We start from the raw sequence: 25,208 nt of genomic DNA, 5'->3' as shown, positions 1-25,208 counted from the left end.
AAGAATTCTTTAAACTGAAACTATTCTACTGCCTTGCACCCAAATTGAATTGATGAGCATCAAATAGTGTAACTTTAATACACATGTGAATTCTCATCCTCTTTTTAAGAAAAATGCCTGTTTTCCCCGATACTTTAAATTTTAAACATTCCAATTCCTTTCTCTGAATATGATTCTTTCCCTATGTTCTTTACTCGTGATATCACCCTTAATTTTTGGGCCTGAAATATATCACAATTAGATTACTATTTGTTTTGTAGAAGGGAGGCTGATTTATAAATGGAATTTTAGGTGATTATCAAATATCATCATTAGGAATTTACATTTTATGTTGCTTGAGAGCTGCAAAATCACTAAGCTTAGGAATACTTGAATTAAGTTAAGAAATTAAAAGTTGTATAATAGGAACTTCATCCCGACTGGCAGAAGTACAGAGACAATCTAAATTACCTTCTTTGTGAAAATGATTTAATAATTATGATACAACAACAAAATGAGCTATTGTACTAACACATTACAATTTTGAGAATGGTATAAGAACATGAAAGATAAGTTCACAGTATAAGTGGAAATATTAGAATCCAATATTTCCTACTACATATCATAGTAAAAATGTAAATATATATGAATGTTCTTTCATTAGTTGGTTAAACATCTTCCTCCAAGGTTGAGTCCATTTGTCATGTTACCACTTACACCCCTCAATTCTGTTACCCCTTACCAAACATGCAGGTCACCTTCAATGCACCACCCCCCCATCTACTGTTATTATTTTCACTGACATTGCTATACATTTGGAAAGTGGATTTTCTTGTTCCACTCCTTTAGTTTCTTGAAGCACTTCTGAATCAAAGTTGTGGCCTGGTAGGAGAAGTCAATGTGAGTTTAATGTATATGTAATGAAACTGAAACTGAGAGTAACTCATTACAACCTGGGATTTTTCTTAAAAAAAAAAAAAAAACCCAGCCCCTTGACTCTTCTTTCTCCTTTATCCAGTCCCTTTCTGAATTCATTGATCTCATCCAGACAACACAAAGGGTTTACACCAGAATACTCCTTGACATTTTCAAATCCCCTTTATGCCACTGCTCATCTTATAGCACACCTCTCCATGGCTTTTGACAGTGTTGATGGTACCACGTTTCCTTTGTGATGGTTAATTATACATGCCAACTTGACTGGCCTAGGGATACCCGGATAGCTGAGTATGTCTGTGAGGGTGTTTCCAGAAGAGATTATTAGCATTTGAATCAGTGGACTGAGTACAGAAGATCCCTCCTTGCCAATGTGGGCAAGTGCCATCTCATGCACGGATTATTTCAATACAACCAAAAAGGTGGAAAAAGGGCAAATTATCTTTTTCTAAACTGGAATATTCACTTTTTCTGGATGCACCATGGCACTATAAATTCAACCAATTTTGTTATTTTGGCCCAAGACCTGCTTCTTCTCCTATATCCCCAAAATCTCATTTAATAATATAGTGAATGACCCATGAAGTCAACTGAGTCAAAAACTTGAATATCATCCTTGGCTAGTTTTACTTATTTTTCTTCATCAAATTAATAAGCTCTGCAAATTTTGCCTAATAAATATTTTGTGATTCACTATAGTTACATATTTCACCCTTTCTATCCCTACCATGGCTACATAATCTCTCAAGTGGTTTCACAACTCATTTCCCTTCTTCCAATTTATCTCTATTCAAATTGCATCCAGTATGATCTCTCTGAAAAGCAAATCTAACCATGTCACTTCCAGGCTTAAAAGTCCTTTATAACTACCCATTTTTTATGTCAGCATTTCCTACTTGGTTTATTTGCAAGTATGTGATTACAGCGCAATGTCAAACAAAGCTTGAGTGATGTTTTCCCTCCAAAAGCTAAGGCTAATTGACTAAGAGTATATGTTTTCAGGTCCTTACCATGACATACCTGGACCTCCATGACATGGCTTGTACTTACTGAGATCTCTAGCCTTTGAATTCCACACAAATTGCCTTTGATTAGTTATATCCTTCTCCATGTATTTTAAATTCCAATCCCTGCCAGTAATGCCCAGGCAACTATAATTTAGTTTTCTTTGACCTTACACATTTTTTGAGAAAAAGCCTGTGATTTCTCTAGAAATTCTCTCTGAAATCCACCTAATATTATCTCACACAGACTACTATTTTAAAATTTTTATTTAGTATTGTGGATTGAGCATAGGTGATGTACCACAGAGCAACATCCAGACCTTTTATTTTTTATTTTGAGATCATGCCTCACTAAGTTTCCTAGGCTGGTCTGGAACTCATGATTCTCCTACTTCAGTCTCCTGAGATGCTGGGTTATGCTTGTTTGCCTTAAATTTCAGGTAACTCTGAGACCATGTGCCTATATCCCTGACTAAACCTGAAGATCAGCAGAGATAAGGGACATGACTTATTCATTGTTTACATCCCCTGAGCCTAATACATAGCCTAAGACAAATTAGTAGCTCAATAAATATTAGATGAACTAAACTATATGTGAAATGGAAGGTACAACTATGAAGGCATCAATAATTCTTTTAAATTGCCTTTAACGAGGAGATGTAAAACTTCTGTCCTTCCAGTTATTTGCACATTTATTCTTTTAATAGGTGTACAACAAGTCACTACGTGTGAGAGCCTAGCTTAGGTGAAGGATATGATCCCTAACTATAAGGAAAAAAAAAAAAAAAACACTAGAAAACACACAATCTAATAGAACCTCACAACAAGCTATCAATTTAAATTTTCAAGTAGAAATGATTATTACCAAATAAGTCAGCTGAAACATCAAATGAAGCCGTTAACACAGGGAGTCTTTAAAATATAAATAACATTAACTAACAAAATGAGGTCCATCCCCAATCAGACCACAAATATGTTGCCATGAGGTCCCTAGCTGCATAGGTGTGTGATTGGAAATATTTTCAGCCACAGCCAGAGAACACTGTTTTGTGAAAGAAAAGAGACAGGGTATGAGATTGGGGATTAGAAGTGGACTGTAGCTATCTTATCGATTTATTCATTATGACAAACTAAAAAGAGCTCATTCAAAAAGGCTATGCAATACCTTTCTTGTTTTTGGTGGCCAAATGCCTAGAAGAATGCCTTTCATGCAGGAGTTATACAATAAATGTATACACAAATGCATGCAAGACAGCACGCACCATGTCATGATCTTTCTCACCCGTATGGCAGATTCACCTTAATTTGAGGTCTAAATCACTTCTGAGAGTGTTAAAACATATTGAGAAAAAATACAGAAGTAGGATCCTTCCTGAACTCCAGAGCTTGGCTTCCTGCTGAACAGAAAACAACCCAGCAGAGGCTTGTAATGAGGACAGATGTACCTTTGGAAGATTTTGGTATGTTATTTGATATTACAAAACATCAACTGTAATTTCAATACATTTTCCTCACTGCAAAATATGTTTGAATGTCTCTCGGATATTCTAGGAAGTTATTACTTTTTCCTTTCAATGTTTTCTTCAGTTCCCACTAAGAGGAAGAGAGCTGAAGAGGGGAGGCTGAAGAAGTGGAGGAAAGGTTCTGCCTCATGCATGAGGGAAAAGTAACTAAAGATGTCATCTCCAGACCATAGATCAGATCTAGTAATTCTGGCCCAGCGCAAGCAGCAGGGAATCCCTTACTTTTAGATCCCTATCATTTTTTAAAGCTCTGAAGGCCTGATACTCTTTATGTATACGCACTATGGAGAGTTCAATCATTTAAAAGAAGTTTAGTTCACCTCTTTAAGATAAAACTAAAGTGTTCTCCTCCTCCACTCCCTCACCCTTGTTCAATGGCCCTCTGACTCCTACAATTTCCATTTCCCCCCTTCCACTCTAGGCTCCTATAATCCCTCACCACACTGCAGCAAGAGAGAGCTTTGTAAAAAGAAATCGGATTATTTTATCTCCTGTTTTAAACCCTCCCATAGCTACCCTACAGCACACAGTGTAACTGAATTCCTTTTCTTGGCCTTTGGAACTCTGGCCCACATGTATCTTATGTGTTAGTTTTTATCCTAGTCTCCTGGTCTCTGCAATGAAGCCACCCTGGCCTTGGTTCTTTCTGCTCCTCACTGAGGCCACTCTTTCTTGGACAGCACCCACGATTCCCTCAGGTGCACTCTCCACTCCCAGTTATTTTCAACTTTTAGGTTTAGCCTCCTGACAATTCAAGGTAACCATTCTCTGGTCACCCTCTAAATCAGCCAATAGCATATAGTCACGACCCAGGCCAAAGTATTCCTTACTCATGCAAATATATATATATCCCTTATTTCTTCTCCACAACTTTATTATTTGAAGCCTAGCTCACAATTCCCCACAACAGCTGACATAACTTGCTGACATCAACCTTTTCATGAACTCAAAAGTGTACTATTGAGGGATTCAAGTTTCCACCTGTTTATCTCTACATGGGAGTGTTAAAAGATTATTAAATTACAAAAAATAAGGCTATGATATTTCATTTTCTATAATCAAATTCATTTTAAGATGTTATTACTCCATGTAACTACTTTAAGTAACAATTTTAATATAAAGAAAAAAAAGATTCAAGCTGCTTGAGATGTTTCAAAAGTAACCCTGTCTGTCAATAAAGAAAAGAGCATTCAAACTTAGAGTGGCATAAATAAGTATAAGGAAGAAATAAACAGAGACAATAAAGATAAATACAATCTAGAAATAATGCTGCAATACGCCTTAGATGTTACTATGGCTTGAAAAGATATTGTCCCCAAGTGTTCTTGTGTTGGAGGCTTGGTCCATAGGGTTCACATGCTGGAATGTGGTGGAACCTTTAAGAGGTGGAGCTCAGTGCAAGGTCACTGTGGACACTGACTTGGAAAGGGATTAAGTAAGTTCTTATGGGATCCCAGTTCCCTTGGGAGAGGATCATTATAAAAGATCAAAACTGGCACCTTCCTGCTCTCTGGCATCCTATCTTGCCATGTGATTTCCCCTTTTTCACCCATGATCTCATCATGATGCCATCTGACATGTTGTGATGGAGCCAGGGGCCCTCGCCAGAGCTCACAACTTGCTATTTGAACTTTTAGCCTCTAAAACCATGAGCTGAAAAATCTCTTTGCTTTAGAAATTACCCAGATTAAATAGTTTGTTATGTCATTGGAAAGCAGATTAATAAAGATAATCTGAGTAGTTATTTAGAAAAAGAAAAGATTTGACCTTCACAGGGCCTTTACCAGATTTTGCTTGAATTCTTTTCTACCATTTATTGTTCTTAGGGATGCTATTTGGTCTCTTTAGCCATCATTTACATTGTGGTGAGACCAACAGTTGTAGTCTGTTTACATTTGATAAAGTTCATACATACACAGCAAAATACTTAGCATACGTTAAGAAATCAACTTTTTTTCTATTTTTATTATTATTAAATGAATAGAAAAGTGTAGGCCCTTTTCTGTGTCAGCCATTATATCTTGCCTTTTGTTCTTGAAGGCAATGCAGTATGAATGGAGATTTTTAACAGAAAGTCTATATATGAAATGAAGAGAATGAATTTGTTTGAAGGATTTTAAAAGAAGACAGTACCTTGTTCTGAATAAAAATACAGAGAACTTTTTAGAGCTTTCCCCTAAGATACAATTTATTTCAACTGCTTTATTTATCCAGAGACACTACAACACAGAGAAGATGGTAATAAAAAGTCCCATACATAACCAATACATTTATAAACAAATTTATTAAACTTCAATGTTCTAAACTTTCACAAACTTTTTAGAGGGGTGCCAGATTACTACAATAAAAGGAAGGATGAAATGTAAATGCTTTATACCCTCTGTGTGTTAGGTCAGCTTTCTATGCCATTACTATGACAAAATACCTGAGATAATTAATTGTGAAAAGACAAAAAGTTTATTTGGGCTCATGGTTTTAGTCCATGGTTATTGGGCCTTTTGCTTTGGGCCTGTGGCAACACAGTAACTCATGGGGGGTTATACATGGCAAAGGAGTCTTCTCACTTAATGGCAGTAAGGAGGCCAAAAGACAGCCAGGGTCCCAACATCACATTCAAGGGCATGCCTCTAATGACCTCTAAGAAAGTTCCAGCACCTCCCAAAAGCACCAAGCTAAGGACCAGACCTTTAATAGATGGGTTTTAGTGTGTCATTCCAAATCCAAACTATAGCACCCTGACATCCATCAAAGCAGAAGGTCACAGATATTCAAGCTTAGCCACTATAAGCACATATTTCATAGCATAAGATTCTGACTTTTCTAGGTTCTACCGTCACTTTTCATTCCACACTTTGTGTACAGGCACCTCTTTCTCATTATGTTTTATCTTTTCTTGGTAAGACCAATCAGCTTCCAGAAGACAAACTGTCTTGAATGGTTCAAAAAGTTCAATATGCTTGAGAGTTGGTCATCTAAAAAACTGGTCTAGCCCTGCTCCCTTTGGGTACCACCTTTGGTATCCTTCATAGTAGATATACTGCCATTGCTAAAGAAGTGAGTTGGAAAAGACCAGGTGGTCCTCTTCCAACTGTGACTTTATGCTCTTAAGATATTTGCAAAACAATTGACATTTAAAGGAATAGGTAAGATTTATTAAGCATTAGTTTTGCTGGACATTTTATGAACATGGTCTTATTGAATCTTTTCAAATAATATGAAAGGCAATAATGTTATCTTCATTTTAGAAATGTAAAGTATGAGGCTTGGTGTAGGAAAGCCACAAAAATCACAAAGCTAGCAAGTGGCTGATACGGGACACATACGTGTATCTGACTTCATGTCCCCATGCCCTTAACCAGAATATACAGTACAGAGCATACTTAGCTTTTTACCATATTTTTAAACTTTGATTTTTTTATATAAAGTTTTATTTTATTTATATATATACATATTTAATTTTTACACAACAATATAGTATATTCTGAAATATGCATACATAGAATAAGTATAGGATCTCATTATTGTGGTTGTACATGATGTGGAGTTACATTGCTCCTGTATTCATAAATGCAGGTAGGAAAAGTATGTCCAATTCATTTTACGGCCTTTTCTATTCCTATTCCCCACTCCCTTCTCTTCATTCCCCTTTTTTCTAGTCCAATGAACTTCTAATCTTATCCTCCCTTGTTGTAGGTTAGCATCCATACATCAGAGAGAACATTCTGCCTTTGGTTTTTTGGGCCTGGCTTATTTCACTTAGCATGATATTCTCCAGTTTCATCCATTTACTGGCAAAAGGCACAATTTCATTCTTTTTATGGCAGAGTAATATTCCACTGTGTATATATACCACATTTTCTTTATCCATTCATCTGTTAAAGGGCATCTAGGTTGGTTTCATAGCTTGGCTATTGTGAATTGAGCTGCTATAAACATTGAACTGGCTATCTCTATAGTATGCTGATTTTAAGTCCTTTGGGTATAAACAGAGGAGTGGAATAACAGGGTTAAATGGTGGTTCCTTTCCAAGTTTTCTAAAGAATCTCCATACTGCTTTCCAGAGTGGTTGCACCATTATGCTATCCCATCAGCAATGCATAAGTGAACCTTTTCCCCCACATCCTTGCCAACGTTTATTTTTTGCTCATATTCTTGATAATTGCCATTCTGACTGGGGTGAAATGGAATCTTAGTGTAGTTTAAATTTGCATTTTCCTAATTGCTAGAGATATTGAACATTTTTCATATACTTGTTGACTATTTGTATTTCTTCTTCTGTGAAATGTCTGTTCAGTTCCTTAGCCCACTTACTGATTGGATTATCATTGATTGATTGATTGATTGATTTAATTTTGGTATTAGGTTTTTGAGTTTCTTGTATATCCTGGAGATTAATGCTCTATCTGAGGTGCAGGTGGCAAAGATTTTTCTCCCATTATGTAATAAACCTGGATTTTTGTCAGGGGGTATGATCATACCTAATATTTATATCCACTATATGGAACTATCTTTGATATTAGAAAATATAGAAAACAACGAAAATGAAGTAACTGCAAGATCTAAAGTGGGCACACAGGCATAGACAGTGATGGATAGTGACGGGCATTAATGTTGAAAGTTTAGGTAATGCCCCAAATAAAATTGCAATATCTGAAAGAAATATAGTATCAATTAAGGTTCCACTGTAAACAAGGTCCGTATATACTTTTGCTCCTGTCTGGGGAGAGGAATTTGATTTTGGAAAAGAGAACATGTGAAAGAAGAGTCCTCAGAGTTATTTATGACTGACTTGCCTTCAAGGGTTAGGCTGACTTTGACAATAACCTCTTCTGTGTCCCTTCCTCTCACTGTGGAAGAGTCTGGGATCCAAGAGAGCCACATGCCCAGGGATATTGCACAGCCATTTGCTCTATTTCATGTCACATCTTGTACCCCTCATGTTTTCTGACAAAAGCATAGTTATAGAAACTTTGAGGTCAGCTTGCTTCAAAGCTGCCTTGCAGAAAATGCCAGTCAGACAGCTGAAAAGACTGCAGATAAAATTTTCACAGACATAAAAAAGAAAAATATATATTTGCACTTTAATATAAATTAAAAAAAGTAACTAATTGCCCATGAAGTTGAGTCCTTGAATATAAAGACTGCAACTTTAAAATTAAAGGTTCACAGTAATAGAAAAGAAAAGTTAATTAGAAGATGGCAATTTACATTAAAGTGCTTTATTTTATCAAAGTTATTCTTTTAAACAGGGAGTTCAAAATGTCTATGAGCTCATCATCTAAACTGACAGAAAATTAGACAACTTAATTTGCAAATTTTCATATTAGCTTAAAAAATCCTGGAAACTATATAAAACTAGACCAATGAAGTATCATTTTTCACAATACTATTCACATAGTGAAAATAACAAGTAAGCCATGTAACTTTAATATTTTAATTGTTTTTTGTATATTGTTTGTGATCTCTTTTAGTAAAATCTATCTACAGCTATCCGTTGGTCTAGTTATTAATATTATACTGTTATCCGTTGGTCTAGTTATTAATATTATACTGTTATCCGTTGGTCTAGTTATTAATATTATACTCTTTCTGCATGACATATTGGTTTCATAAATGTCATTAACAGAATACAGACTGTACTACAGAAGTGCAAAAACTAATTTCAAGACAATAAATCCAATTAACTAAGAAATTATACTCTCAAAAAACTTCCTGAGTCAACCCTAATCTTGTTTACATAGAGAAACACTGACCCTGAGTCCTGAAATATTATTTTACTTTAAGATGGATAAAAGACCAGCCCACGACAATAGTCCTCAGGATGAAAATAAATGGAACAGTTATAATATTTTTACTTAAAAAGAATCTATGGTTATAGGAAGCTCTAAGAAATAAAGCTTTCTTCCTCCCTACCTAATAGCTTACTAAACCAGAGACTGAAATATTCAAAGAGAGTACATTTACATAAGCACTCTTTTAATACAAGTGTTGTAGATAAAGGAAAGAGTGGCTGAAAATACATCATTGTCAGACAGGGACTGGTTGACTTTCAACCATTGTTTTTATATTGAAAATCCTCTGAGACCATTTAGAAGGCTCAAAAAACTTGGTAAAAGGGGTCTATTTCTTATACAGGGGAAAGTATATTTAAAATATTTACTAAGGTGGCAATTTTAATCTGGTAAACTGGGATGAAATTTTCATTAAAAACAACCCCCCCCCCCACACACATGACTTCTAAGCAAATAGATTATTTCAGGAACTAGGTCTCAGAGGTAATCATTTGAATGCTGATTAATTTATTCTGGAACTACAATTATGTTTCTGCTTCTCCTAAGATTTTTGGTACTGATTTTGATTCTCTCCTTCCAAGAGAAAAAAAAATAAGATTTAAAAAAAATCACAAATCATTTTCAGAATTAAACTTAGCCCACTTGGCCTACTCTGGATATCCCAATAAAGCACAGTGGGTCTGTTATAAAACTCCAGGTAAAGAGGCAAGGAAATACTGAGCATCAGGGGTGTGAATTCCAAAAATCACTTCAGACATGGCATAAAGAGATGACCCTGTCTCCAGATAATTAGAAGGGAGACGTTATCAAACTGTGCATGGCTTCTAACACCCCCCTTCAAATTGATGTGTATCCAGACTTATAACCCTTCCTTCTGTCCTGCCCATGAGAAAAAGTCTTCTTTTGAAGATCAAAGACTTCATCTTTTCTCTCTCTTTCTTTCCACATTTTTATTGGTGCATGTACATAATGCTTGTACATATGCTTGTACATAATGATGGGATCTGTTTTAATATATTCAGACATGCACAAAATATAACAATGTAGTTTGGCCATCATCTCCAGCACTTTCTCCTCCCTGCTATCTCCCACTCCCTGATCTCTTTCCTCTGTTGGTCTCCCTTTGATTTTCATGAGACCCCCACCCAACCTTTCCTTTCCTGTTTTTTCTCTAGCTTCCGGGAAAACATATGATCCTTGACTTCTGAATTTGACTTATTTTGCTTAACATAATAGTCTCTAGTTCCATCCAGTTTCCTGCAAATGGCACAATTTCATTTTTCTTTATGGCTGAACAAAACTCCATTGAGTATATATACCACATTTTCTTTATCCATTCATCTGTTGATGGACCCCTAGCCTGGTTCCATAGTTTGGCTATTGTGAATTGTGCTGCTATAAACATGGGTATGCACATGTCACTATAGGATGAAGACTTGTTGTTGTTGTTGTTGTTGTTGTTTTGTGGTGCTAGGAACTGAACCCAGGGCCTAGAATGAGGACTTCAATTCTTTAAAATAAATATCAAGGAGTGGTAGAGCTGGATCATATGGTGATTCCAGGCAAAGTCTTCATCCCTGATTTAATTTGCTCTACCTCTTTCCTTCTGAGCCTTCCCCTTCAGTTCTCTATGACTTCTTTCTTGTTTTCCTGGGACTTCAATATCCTTTTCTTCACGGCTTCTTCTAATCAGCCTATAAATGCATCTCCCAGGCATATCTTGGTCTACCCTCATTCTCTCACCATCTATTACTCTTTCACCTTTTAACTGGTTGTAGTAGTTAAAAGGAATTCCTAAAGAAATTTTCAAGTTGTGCAAAAAATTATTAATTTTAATGCACATTCTGGTGCAATGGAATTAGAATTTACGGAGGCTCTTCTCCCACTTCAATCAAGCCAAATTCTTAACTTCACTTTCTTCCTCACTATTGCATCCAGTGGTTTGCCGTTGTCTCCCACACTCTACCTGTAAAGGACCTCTGGACTTGATACCCTCATTTCTATCCTCTATACCCACAGTTCAGTGTTACACCACATCGCCATATGCTACTGGAAAGCTTCCAGATCAAAGTCCCAAATCATTTTTCCCTTCTACAAATGTATTCTCCACATTGCTGCCACAGTTTCAGTTCTACAATATGATATGACCAAACTATTCTTTCAATTAAAAATATATTTCATTCTATGAATTGCATCTGAATAAATTACAAGATTTCAGAGCCAAGAAAGGATTGTTGCAATAAGATATTCTAGTATAGATTACTGAGATAATCTTTCCATAGTCATCAGCCATATAATAAGAGAGCAGGTGTTAGAAACCAAAGGCCCTAATTCCTCATTGTTTACATGTCAAAGCTTATTTCCAATTTTGAGTCTTGGTTTGTAAATTGAAACACTTTTTTTTTTTACCATTCAGTAACCCACCATCATTAAATGCTCCTTTCAATCAAATAGCTACATTATAAGGAATTTGTGAAGCAAAATATGCCCCAGATCTAACAAAGGTTTTGACAAAAGTGCCTTATTGGACAGATCTCATTGAGAACAACATTTTTCTCTGTCGGCATCAATGAAAAAATGCTAGAACTATTTGTCACCTCTCAAACTGTGTTAAAAAACATTCAATATACATTGAAAATGGAAATATTAATCTAGTAGGCAGCAGAAAGATGACTGTCACTCACCACTGTTTTGTATGAGAACATCGTATAGGCCCTGTTTCACCAGGGTGTCTTCCTTTGTCCACAGCATATGGTATGATACACAGGTAGGACAAGATAGAGAAAAAATAAGCAGAGCATCTGTGCCCTCACTTCTTCAAGTTTTAACATCCAATTAGACATTCCACAGTAATATTTATAACTCCACAAAACTCAGGTAATGAGTATAACCATCATCCCTCTCTGCAGAGTGTAGGCTGTTACACTCACTTCTCTTAAAGAACTTTTAGAAAATTGCTTATTTGAAGATTCCCAAAAGGTAATCTTTGGAGTTTTCAAGATGGCGGCCTAGAGGGTGGCTGCATTTCATGTTGCTCCAGGACTCAGGATTCAAAAGAGGAGATATTGAGACACTTGGGACCAACTCAAAGCAGCCGGGTGACTCTCACCCGTTGGGAAGGCGTCCCGGATGGGACGGTGGTCCCGGAACGCAGGGAACTTTGTGAAGTAGAGCTGCCGGCGAGACACCCCTCCCCCCGCTGGAGCAGTGAACGCGGACAACTGGGAGCGCCGTAAAGGAGGCCGCTCGGCACAGCGCTGGGACTCGGAGCAACCACTGGGGCTCCGGCGGCTGCCCAGGGGAGGAGTAGCGAGGAGAGCGGTGTGGACTCAGAACACCAGGGCCTGCCCTGAGGAGGAAGAGGAGGAACGTGGCCGCTTGGATTCGGAGTGACTGCACCAGAGCTACAGGCGGTTGCCAGAGGAGAAGCCGCGCAGCGAGCTGTTTGGACTCTAAGCGACTGTTTCTGAACACCGGGGCCTGCCCTGAGGACGAGGAGGAGGAAGAGGAGCGCGGCCGCTTGGATTCAGAGTGACTGCACCAGAGCTACAGGCGGTTGCCAGAGGAGGGGCTGCATGGCGAGCTGTTTGGACTCAGACCACTTCTGAACACCGGGGCCTGCCCGGAGGAGGAGGAGGAGGAGGAGGAGGAGGAGGAGGAGGAGGAGGAGGAGGAGCGCGGCGGGTCGTTTGGACTCGCAGTGACTGCATTAGCGCTCCAGGCGGCTGCTCAGAGGAGAAGGCGAGTGGTGAGTTGTTTGGACTTAAAGTGACAGCTCCTGAACACAGGGGGGCTGCCTGGAGGAGAAGCGTGGTGGGTCGCTCGGTCTTGAGTGGCCGCACCAGAGCTCCGGGCGGTTGCCCAGAGGACCCGTGCAGCGGGTCACGTGGATTCAGAGCCACTCAGAGCGACCGCTCCTGAACACCCGGGGGGTTATCTGAAGAAGGAGGAGGAACGGGGAGGGTCACTTCGACTCGGAGTGATTGATTGCCCAGGGCTACGGGTGGTTGGTGGGAGGTGGAGGTTTCTTGGACTCCTAGTGACCGCACCGGAATACTGGGCGGCTGTCTGGAGGAAGAGGCGTGTGGCGGGTCTCTGGGACTCAGAGCGATTGTACGGGGCCCCAGGTGGCTGCTCGGAGGAGGGGCCGCATAGCCAGGCGATTAGGTGCAGAGCAGGGTCCCAGGATCTAGGAGTCTTCTTGGTGGAAGAGCCGCACAGACACAGGCTTAGGGCGGAGTGAAGGTTCCAGGCCTGCGGGCAGGTTCTCTGAGGAGGGGCAGCCTAAGGAGAGTCATCTGCAAAGGGTGAGGCTCCCAGGCCCAGGAGGTAGGGCCGGGCCCCTGGGAACTTTGCAGAGGAAGGCAGCCCAGCCCAGGTGGTAGCTGTAAATTAAGGGGAACCTCTAGGAGGGGAACTGAGCAGCGAGACCTCCCCACCGGGTGAGTCTTCCCTGCCGGGTGAGGTTTCCCCACAAGGACAGTAAAACCAGAGACTCAGGCCCAAACAGGCCTTGCCTCAGCCCGCAGCCTAGGTCCCCTTTGGATGACCATTGGTCAACAAGTGGAGGCACCTCTGCCCACTAGCAGGGATTATACCCCACCTGAAGGCCACCATTCCTAGAGAGGCAGCTTCCTTGTGGAGCACCGCATTATCAACTTCCTCCAAGACTTCAGCCTACTGAAGCCTAAGGGGGGATATATATAGAAATCTTCAGGGACATTGTAAGTCAATAGAGCAAATCTGCAATATCTCAGAGGTCCACTGATACCTGAACAATATGAGAAAACAAGGAAAGAAAATGCTGCAAACAAATCTAGATGTTACATCAATAAAACCCAATGACAGCATGGCAGAAGAAATGACAGAAAGGGAGTTCAGAATGTACATAATTAAAATGATCAGAGAAGCAAACGATGAGATGAAAGAGCAAATGCATGCACTGAATGATGAGATGAAAGAGCAAATGCAAGCATTGAATGATCGCACCAATCGACAGTTAAAAGAGCAAATACAGGAAGCAAAAGATCATTTCAATAAAGAGTTAGAGATATTGAAAAAAAAAACAAACAGAAATCCTTGACATGAAGGAAACAATAAACCAAATTAATAACTCCATAGAAAGCATATCCAATAGGATAGAACACCTGGAAGACAGAACCTCAGACATTGAAGACAAAATATTTAACCTTGAAAACAAAGTTGAACAAACAGAGAAGATGGTAAGAAATCATGAACAGAATCTACAAGAACTATGGGATATCATAAAAAGGCCAAATTTAAGAATTATTGGGATTGAGGAAGGCCTAGAGAAACAAGCCAAAGGAATGAACAATTTATTCAATGAAATAATATCAGAAAATTTCCCAAATCTGAAGAATGAAATGGAAAATCAAGTTCAAGAGGCTTATAGGACTCCAAGTACACAAAATTACAACAGACCTACATCAAGGCACATTATAATGAAAATACCTAACATACAAAATAAAGGCAGAATTTTAAAGGCTGTGAGAGAAAAGAACCAAATTACATTCAGGGGGAAACCAATACAGGTATCAGCAGATTTTTCAATCCAGACCCTAAAAGCTAGAAGGGCCTGGAACAACATTTTTCAAGCCCTGAAAGAAAATGGATGCCAACCAAGAATCTTATACCCAGCAGAACTTACCTTCAAATTTGACGATGAAATAAAATCCTTCCATGATAAACAAAAGCTAAAAGAATTTACAAAAAGAAAGCCAGCATTACAGAACATTCTCAGCAAAATATTCCAGGAGGAAGAGATGAAAAACAAAGAAGCAAATCAGCAAAGGGAGGAATTATCCTAAAGGAATTGTCAAATAAAGGGGGAAACAAGTTGTGTCACACAAATAAATAAAAAATGAACCAAATGACCGGGAAACCAGATCATATCACTATAATAACCCTGAATGTTAATGGCCTGAATTCATCAATAAAAAGAAATAGACTGGCAGATTGGATTAAAAAGAAAGATCCAACAATATGTTGCCTGCAAGAGACTCACCTCATAGAAAAAGATACCCATAGACTAAAGGTGAAAGGATGGGGAAAAACATACCATGCACATGGACTCAGCAAAAAGCTGGAGTATCCATCCTCATTTCCGATAATGTGGACTTCAAGCCAAAGTTAGTCAGAAGGGATAAAGAAGGTCATTTCATACTGCTTAAGGGAAGCATGAATCAGCAAGATATAACAATCATAAACATCTATGCCCCAAACAGTGGCTCATCCATGTATGTCAAACAAATCCTTCTCAATTTCAGAAACCAAATAGACCATAACACAATAATCCTAGGTGATTTTAACACGCCTCTCTCACCACTGGACAGATCTTCCAGACAAAAATTGAACAAAGAAACCATAGATCTCAATAACACAATCAATAATCTAGACTTAATGGACATTTATAGAATATACCATCCAACCAAGAGCGAATACACTTTCTTCTCAGCAGCACATGGATCCTTCTCTAAAATAGACCATATATTATGCCACAAAGCTAATTTTAGCAAATACAAGAAGATAGAGACACTAGCATGTATTCTATCAGATCATAATGGATTGAAGTTAGAAATAAATGAAAGAGTAAAACACAGAAACTATTCCAACATCTGGAGATTAAACAATATGCTATTATATGATGAATGGATAACAGAAGATATTAGGAAGGAAATTAAAAAATTCTTAGAGGTAAATGAGAACAAAGAAACATCATATCAAAATCTCTGGGACACTATGAAAGCAGTACTTAGAGGGAAATTTATTTCATGGAGCGCATTTAATAAAAGAAGTAAAACTCAACAAATAAACGACCTAACACTACAGCTCAAAGCCCTAGAAAAAGAAGAACAGAACAGCACCAAAAGTAGTAGAAGACAGGAAATAGTTAAACTCAGAGCTGAAATCAATGAAATTGAAACAAAAGAAACAATACAAAAAATTGACAACATAAATAGTTGGTTCTTCGAAAAAATAAACAAAATTGATAAACCTTTAGCCACACTAACAAAGAGAAGACGAGAGAAAACCCAAATCACTAAAATTCGGAATGAACAAGGAAATATCACAACAGACAGGATGGAAATACAAAACATAATTAGAAGCTATTTTGAAAATCTATACTCCAACAAAATAGAAAATTTCGAAGACATCAACAGGTTTCTAGAGACATATGAATTGCCTAAACTGAACGAGGAGGACATAAACAATTTAAATAGACCAATTTCAAGTACTGAAATAGAAGAAGTCATCAAAAGCCTACCAACAAAGAAAAGTCCGGGACCAAATGGGTTCTCAGCTGAGTTCGACAAAACCTTTAAAGGAGAGCTCATTCCAATACTTCTCAAAGTATTCCATAAAATAGAAGAGGAGGGAACCCTCCCAAACTCATTCTATGAAGCCAATATCACACTGATACCTAAACCAGACAGAGACTCATCAAGGAAAGAAAATTTCAGACCAATATCCTTAATGAACATCGACGCAAAAATTCTCAACAAAATTTTAGCAAATCGCATACAAAAACATATTAAAAAGATAGTGCACCATGATCAAGTGGGTTTCATCCCAGGGATGCAAGGTTGGTTCAACATCAGGAAATCAATAAACGTAATTCACCATATTAATAGACTTAAAGTCAAGAATCACATGATTATTTCAATAGATGCAGAAAAAGCATTTGATAAAATACAGCACCCCTTCATGCTCAAAACACTAGAAAAATTAGGGATAGTGGGAACATTCCTTAACATTGTAAAGGCCATTTATGCTAAGCCCATGGCTAATATCATTCTAAATGGTGAAAAACTGAAAGCATTCCCCCTAAAAACTGGAACAAGGCAGGGATGCCCTCTTTCACCACTTCTATTCAACATCGTCCTTGAGACTCTAGCCAGAGCAATTAGACAAACCAAAGAAATTACAGGGATATGAATTGGAAAAGAAGAACTCAAACTATCCCTGTTCACTGATGACATGATTATATATTTAGACGAACCTGGAAATTCCACCAGAAAACTCTTAGACTCATAAATGAATTCAGTAAAGTAGCAGGTTACAAGATCAATGCCCATAAATCCAACGCATTTTTATACATAAGTGATGAATCTTCAGAAAGAGAAATTAGGAAAACTACCCCATTCACAATAGCCTCGAAAAAAATAAAATACTTGGGAATCAATCTCACAAAAGAGGTGAAAGACCTTTACAATGAGAACTACAGAACACTAAAGAAAGAAATTAAAGCACCTTAGAAGAACTTAAAGAACACCTTCCATGTTCTTGGATAGGAAGAATTAATATTGTCAAAATGGCCATACTACCTAAAGTGCTATACAAATTCAATGCAATTCCAATTAAAATCCCAATGACGTACCTTACAGAAATAGAGCAAGCAATTATGAAATTCATCTGGAAGAATAAGAAACCCAGAATAGCTAAAGCAATCCTTAGCAGGAAGAGTGAAACAGGGGGTATTGCAATACCAGATCTTCAACTCTACTACAAAGCAATAGTAACAAAAACGGCATGGTATTGGTACCAAAATAGAAAGGTAGATCAATGGTACAGAATAGAGGACACGGACACAAACCCAAATAAATACAATTTTCTCATACTAGACAAAGGTGCCAAAAATATGCAATGGAGAAAAGATAGCCTCTTCAACAAATGGTGCTGGGAGAATTGGAAATCCATATGCAACAGAATGAAACTAAACCCATATCTCTCACCATGCACAAAACTAAACTCAAAATGGATTAAGGACCTCGGAATCAGACCAGAGACCCTGCAGATTATAGAAGAAAAAGTAGGTCCAAATCTTCACCTTGTTGGTCTAGGATCAGACTTCCTTAACAGGACTCCCATAGCACAAGAAATAAAAGCTAGAATCAACTACTGGGATAGATTCAAACTAAAAAGCTTTCTCTCCGCAAAGGAAACTATCAGCAGTGTGAAGAAAGAGCCTACAGAGTGGGAGAATATCTTTGCCAATCATACTTCAGATAGAGCAGTAATCTCCAGAATCTATAAAGAACTCAAAAAACTCTACTCCAAGAATTCAAATAATCCAGTCGACAAATGGGCTAAGGAAATGAATAGACACTTCACAGAAGAAGATCTACAAGCAATCAACAAACATATGGAAAAATGTTCAACATCTCTAGTAATAAGAGAAATGCAAATCAAAACCACCCTAAGATTCCATCTCACCCCAATTAGAATGGCGATTATCAAGAATACGAGCAACAACAGGTGTTGGTGAGGATGTGGGGAGAAAGGTACACTCATACATTGCTGGTGGGGCTGCAAATTAGTGCAGCCACTCTGGAAAGCAGTGTGGAGATTCCTTAGAAAACTTGGAATGGACCCTCCATTTGACCCAGCTATCCCACTCGTTGGCCTATACCCAAAGGACTTAAAATCAGCATACTACAGAGATACAGCTACATCAATGTTCATAGCTGCTCAATTCACAATAGCCAGACTGTGAAACCAACCTAGATGCCCTTCAATTGATGAGTGGATAAAGAAACTGTGGTATATATATATATACAATGGAATATTACTCAGCCATAAAGAATGATAAAATTATGGCATTTGCAGGCAAATGGATGAAATTGGAGAATATCATGCTAAGTGAGATAAGTCAATCTCAAAAAACCAAAGGACGAATGATATCGCTAATAAGTGGAGGATGACACATAATGGGGGGGAGGGAAGGGTTAGTGTTAGGGTTAGAGTTAGGGTTAGGGAGGGGGGCAAGTGTGGAGGAAGGAAGTACTGTATAGAGGGTAAAGAGCGGTGGGAGGAGTGGGGGGAAGGGAAAAAATAACAGAGTGAATCAAACAACATTACCCTAGGTAAATTTATGATTACACAAATGGTATGCCTTTACGCCATGTACAAATAGAGAAACAACATGTATCCCATTTGTTTACAATAAAAAAAAAAAAAAAGGTAATCTTTGGATAGAAAGAGAACACATAAATTCATACTGTATGCCTGCATGCTAAATTGCAGTGTTTTCATGTAAGAAAATGCAAAACAATTAGAAAATGCCTCCTTTGCCTGGTATCATTAGCAATGGGAAATTTTCTTAAAATTTTTTTCCAAATAGTCAAAGATTACACCTTTAAGTTTCCAAAACTTAACTATATCGATGCTATATCAATATGTACTTTAAATTCCTTTGTATTTTAAATTTAAGTATATAAAACATAATTTTTCTAAAGACTTAGAACCATAACTATGATTATAGAATTCTGTGTTCTGTATAGTTTAGGGTTCTTAATGAAAACGGAGGTGGGCAAAAGTATTTGCTGCCACACTAAGTCCTTTCAGGTCACAGTGCTTTTTGGGTTCTTAATTCTTTTTTTTTTTTCCCTCTCATTAAAATTTGCTGATTTCTTCCCTCTGTCAGGTAGTCAGCTATTTCTTCTTGTTCCTTCAATCAGTGTCTGCTTTCCAATAGTCTTTGATAAATATGTCTCCCTTCAAATTTCCAGCCTTTAAATGGCTGAGGACTTGGATAGTAGATCCTGAAACCTGTTAAAACATATGAAAGTCATTATGTTCAGACAAAGGGTCTGAGGATCTTTAAAGAATTAAGTGCATAAACTTCTGCAAATGTTGTTTTGCAAATATTTTAGTTCCCTAAAGATCTTTCTTGCTTACTGACTTCCTAGTAAGTTCAGATTTAAACTTAAATTAGGTTGCTTTTTTAAAGAGAAGCCTTGTGAATCTCTAATACCTTCCAACTAAGATAAGATATCTAGATATGAAGCTTGAAGCACTTTTTCTTTCTTCCTTCCCTTCCTTCCTTCCTTTCTTTTTCTTTCTTTTCCTTCTGAACCCAGGGATGCTTAACCACTGAACCACATCCCCAGTCCTTTTTATTTTTTGATACAGGATCTCACTAACTTGCTCAGGGCCTCATTAAATTGCCCAGGTTGGCCTTGAACTTGTGATCCTTCTGCCTCAGCCTCCCTAGTTACTGGAATTAAAGGGTATGCCACTGTGCCCATCTTTATCTCCTATTTTTGTTCCTTGTATCATAATTTTTACAGTGTCCAGCTTTACACATTCATAGTCTTATGATATCATAATTCTCTTCATTGTTTAGCATTCCTTTATCCTGAAGAGGATTACATGTTTATCCCCATCTTTTACTACAGCTTTTCAATCTTGAATTCTTCAGTTTTACTGATCAAGATTTTTCTGGGGTTTTTTGATAATGTTTCCCCTTCAACCCCTGTAAGGTCCTACAGTGAACTTTGCATGTTTGGAGCTTTTCTGTTTTATATTTAAGAATTTTTACTGCTGTGTTTTTTTTTTCCCCCCCTTAGGTGGCATCTTGCTGCCTAGATGCCTAAAAAATTATTTCTGAATCTTAAAAGTTTATCAGCTTAACTACATCACATCTCAGATTCATATTTTGAATCAAAATTTCCTAGAACAGCTGGAAATTCCAGCACCTGTAATCCCAGCAGCTCAGGAGGCTGAGGCAAGAGGATGGTGAGTCAAAGTCAGCCTCAGCAAAAGCAAGGCGCTAAGCAATTCAGTGAGACTCTGTCTCTAAATAAAATACAAAATAGGACTGGGGATGTGGCTCAGTGGTTCAGTGCCCCTGAGTTCAACAACCCAGTACCCCTCCAAAAAAGAAAAAAAAAATCCTAGAATATATTGTGATTTTTTTTTTTTTTTAAGTTAAAGATTCAGTTCTGTCTTTATTTCATAGATGTTCTCAGTCACATATCCTGTGGGTTTTCTATTCAGGGACACCAATTCTCCTTATGTTGAATTAGCATTAGCTCTGTTTCATATCTATTAGAAACTCTAAAACTACTTTATTCTCATCTCTTTCTTCCCTATACACTACAATTATCACAGATTTTATTTTACGGCTAATGATTGGGTCGTTCTTCAGTGTGAAGCAACTGTGAGATTTTCTCTGGATTACTGTGTTACAGGTTTTTCTTTGGGTTCTCTGTGTACTTGTTTACTTTCTCATTTGGCTCTAGTAGATTTGTATAATTGCTTGTACAAGTCCTATGCCGTGGCGTTTTTTCTTCATCCTCCTCACATCGGGGCCTCTCAGTCAAGACGCTGTATTTGCTCTGATAGAGTATGTTTGATTGAGTCTCTCCCCACCAAAAGTAAGGCCATATGCTTCTCAACCCCAACTCTGAGCTACTACTGAAGGTCAGGGTATTCACAGTCCCACCATCTGTCATAGGCTGAGAGGCTGGGAGGGTGGAGAGGGTTGCAGAGTTTGGCTGTGTAGTATGTATTCCTTGTTAGAATACCTGGGCTCCACTCTAAAAAGTGATTAAGTTAAACATTTTGTACCAGAGTTCAACCTACCTTAATGGGGAAAGAGAGTCTGTTCCTAAAGAAAGTCTCACAGTTTGGATCATTCCCAACAATGAAAGGCCCACTCAATTGTCATAGCCCTTTGTCCACATTTCTTCTTTTGATCATTTGTCCTAGGACTGAGTTTCTAATATTTCATGGTTACAAGAACAAAAGGATAAGGACTCATTAAGTTTGATTATCTCTATAGATTTGGGTATTTGTGAAAACTGTCAGGATTGGATCAAATCAGTAGTATGGCTCTAGATTTATATGACCCAAATAAACAAGTCACATGAGGCCTCTCTGTTCCACTTCAGAATCATTGGTTTTTTATACTGCAAATTTTTCAAATGGATTACTTTAAGTTGTGCCTGTTCCTTAGGTGGTTCATGTTAGTTCAAAAAGAAAATGTCTTAGCTAGTTTTGCTCCTTTGGTAGATATTGGGGGAAAGCAGTAGCTGGATTTTATGTTATAGTTTCAATAGGATATATGAGAAACTGTGCTGAAGAGTTTTTAAAGATATTTTTCCATATAGTTAGAGAACTTAAGAATACATAGGTGTGTCCAAAGTTTTCCTTCACACTCTACCATGAGGTGTTGCCCTATTACAGGATAAAAGCACCTAGGCCAACCACAGATTGAAACCTCAAAAATTGTGAGCCAGAATAAACCTTTTCTCCTAGAAGGTGATTGATTCAGAATGTGTCACAATGACAGAAAGCTAACACAGCTACTTCCACTTTAAATGAAAACTAAATTACTATTAAAACCCAATTCTTCAATAAAATTGAATTAATCTAAAGAATGACAAACATTGTTTTAAAAGAATATCTTGGAAAATAAAAACTCGCCTCCAATAAGCTGGGAATGGCTTTCGTTTCAACTATGGAAGAAATCAAAAAAAGACAAAGTACACACCAGGGAGTCGGTGTGAGTTGTGTGTACCAGCCTCTCACATACTCTTCTCCCCACAAACTGATATAACAAAAGGCCAGTTTAAAACAGATTCCATTGAATGTTTGTGGAGATAAGAGCTCTGAAGAGCAATTGTTCCAGGGCAGGAATGGCAGCACAGGTGGTTTACCATGGGTTGGTCCTTCCTGAAACTGTTGCTTCTCCTCCAGGTTCCTTGCTGCTTTTCTCTGAAACTGCTACACCCACTCTCAAACCAAGTTCAAGCTCTTATTTTGTGTTTTCTTTAAGCAAGTTTTCCTTTAATTTGAAAGACCTTGACATTTTCAAGGGGGAAGTTTATTAGAAACTGGGAAAACATTAATTCAAACTTTACAGAAAATATAGCCACTGTTTTAAAAAGTCAGCTTCCCCAACCATAGATTTCTCATCCCAAGACTTCCAATTAACAGCATGGAATAGCTTTTCTTCATCCCATAGTTTCTTATCCTAGGCAGATTTAAGGCCACATTGGACTAGCATAGAGCTTCAATACCTACTTGGTTCCTTTCCTTCCTAAGCTCCAGGATCCACAAGGGATACCATCTTATTTTCCAAAACAAGGGAGTCATCACCTACTCATTTTGTTCTACTTTTGTATCATTACCTTAGTCATTGAGATCAAAATATCATGATCTGAGCAATTAAGATCTTGCATTCAAACTTTTTTTTTTGACACACTCAGCCAACTCAAAAAGCAATAGAGAATGACAAGTTCAATGCTCACGAATAATATAATGCCTTTTGGTTTGTTTCTTTAACCTTGGGATATTCGTTTATGCCATAATTGGCGAGTATTCCCAAGGATAACTATTCATACTCACACATGAGCATAAAGAGAAATGGTCTTTCATGTTGTGTTCATTAAAGTGCTATAACACATAGCACTTAAAACATACATAAAGATAACATGATAAATTTAGTTCTGGTTCCGTAAGATGTATCATATTTTCTTAAACATGGATTTAACTCTCTAGTTACATAAAGATTCAAAACAATAATTAAAAGATAAAAATTATCTGATGTCCCTTCCTTTTCTTAGCTCTAATACATCAATCCACTCTAGTGTGATTAGGTTAGAAGTGGCCTGCTGAGGTTCAAATTCAGACATTAAAACTTGTTGTGAGCTCTAGGTAATTTGCTTTATGTCACCAAGGTCTATTATCTGTAGCATGATGGTAATAACAGCAATTATTGTATATGATTGCTGATTGCTATCAGGTTTGAATAAAATAATGTTGAAGGATTAATATGTGCACACATATAGCGCATATTAAGCTCTAAATTCAAGTTGGCTATAATAATTTTTTAAGCTCTCTTCAAATATCTAGAAAGGGGGGTTTTCTTTGTTTTGTTTTTTTTTAAAAATGTATCAGTCATCAATAACCCTGTGTGAAGGTAGAGGTAAAACCAGTTCCTCATGAAGAGGACAGTTTTATAAATATAAAGTGATAGAATCAGTGACATTGACTCTATTTTACCTTTCCTTAGCCTAAAAAACTGTCTAGGAAGGAAGAGAAAAAAAAACAAAGAACGAGTCAAATTCTTGCTTAGAAGATACTTCATTTTTTTAAAAGGTCTGAAATTTCTAGGTGAAAAAAGAGCTGACAGAAATATCCCAGACTTCTGTAAAATTCTGTCCTTTCCCACTGCTAAAGCCTTGTATTTTAGAAGTAAAAGAAGTGATGTTAGCAAAAAAATTGATATTTGTCTATAAGTTCGGATTAAAAATATCAATGTCATTGGGTAATTTTCTTGTTCTTTTCATGAAAACCAGAACTCACACCAGCTATATTATGTAGTAAAAGTAGATTTACAGGGGAGAGTCAGAGAATTTCAGTACAAGTTCAACTCAGCCTCTAGAAAGTCATTAGGGGATTTTCTTCTCTATGTATTCATTTTTGTTCATTTCTTTTTACCTGAAAACACAAGGAGGTTTGCTCAGAGCAGTGCCACATACCTACTCGATTCTTATTGCTGGCTTCTTTTGCATAACTTATTTCTGCAACTCTCATTTGATAAGAGAGAATATTTTCACCCTGATCAAGACCTTACAACTTTAGCCTTTGTCTTGGTTCCCAATACAGGTTGGCCAAGTGGGTGTCCACACCTGATCTGATAAGACCTATCTAGAAGATCAGAATCAGGTCGTGTTTGGGTGGCCCATGGTGGGGTATGGATGGGATTTATTCTCCATCAATAGAGTGAGGGTCCAAAGGAAATTTACATTTAAATTCTAAAACAAATAAAAACATCTAAACCTAGGACACATACTAAAGCACAGCTCTTTCTTTTAACTGTATTTATTGAGCTATAATTTCCCTATAGCAAAATTCACCCTTTTAGTGTATAGTTCTATGAGTTTTAAGACAAAAAAGTTTCATCCTGTACATTTAAAATTTTCAAAATAAATTATTTAAGTATTCCTCCTTTCACTTTAAAGAAGCAAGATGACACTATTACTGAACAAGTCTCATTTTTAAAAATCTTTTGAAGAGGAAGCAGACCAAGGAGAGGAAGGAGGAGGATGAAAGGGAACACATTTGACCAAATTATATCGTTATACTTTGTGCATGTATAAATATGTAACAATGAATTCCACTATTATGTATAAGTATAATGTATTACAAAAAAATAGAATTAA

The 25,208-nt window shown here is 37.5% G+C and overlaps 1 protein-coding gene and 1 long non-coding RNA gene across 17 annotated transcripts in view; one reads left to right on the top strand and one right to left on the bottom strand.

Moving 5' to 3' along the window:
- CAMK2D (calcium/calmodulin dependent protein kinase II delta) overlaps positions 1-25,208 on the bottom strand; it is a 338,382-nt gene that overhangs the window by 98,470 nt on the left and 214,704 nt on the right. The gene's annotated exons all lie outside the window — the stretch shown is intronic.
- Positions 8,997-24,235, top strand: LOC306670206. The gene is made up of 2 exons (XR_013766346.1): positions 8,997-12,213; positions 19,216-24,235. It is a non-coding gene; the product is annotated as an uncharacterized lncRNA (long non-coding RNA).

The sequence above is a fragment of the Sciurus vulgaris genome (genome assembly GCF_902686455.1).
Source record: "Sciurus vulgaris genome assembly, chromosome: 9".
Lineage (NCBI taxonomy): Eukaryota > Metazoa > Chordata > Mammalia > Rodentia > Sciuridae > Sciurus > Sciurus vulgaris.
The sequence above is the reverse complement of the archived record's forward strand: the minus strand, read 5'-3'. Positions and strand labels throughout refer to the sequence as shown.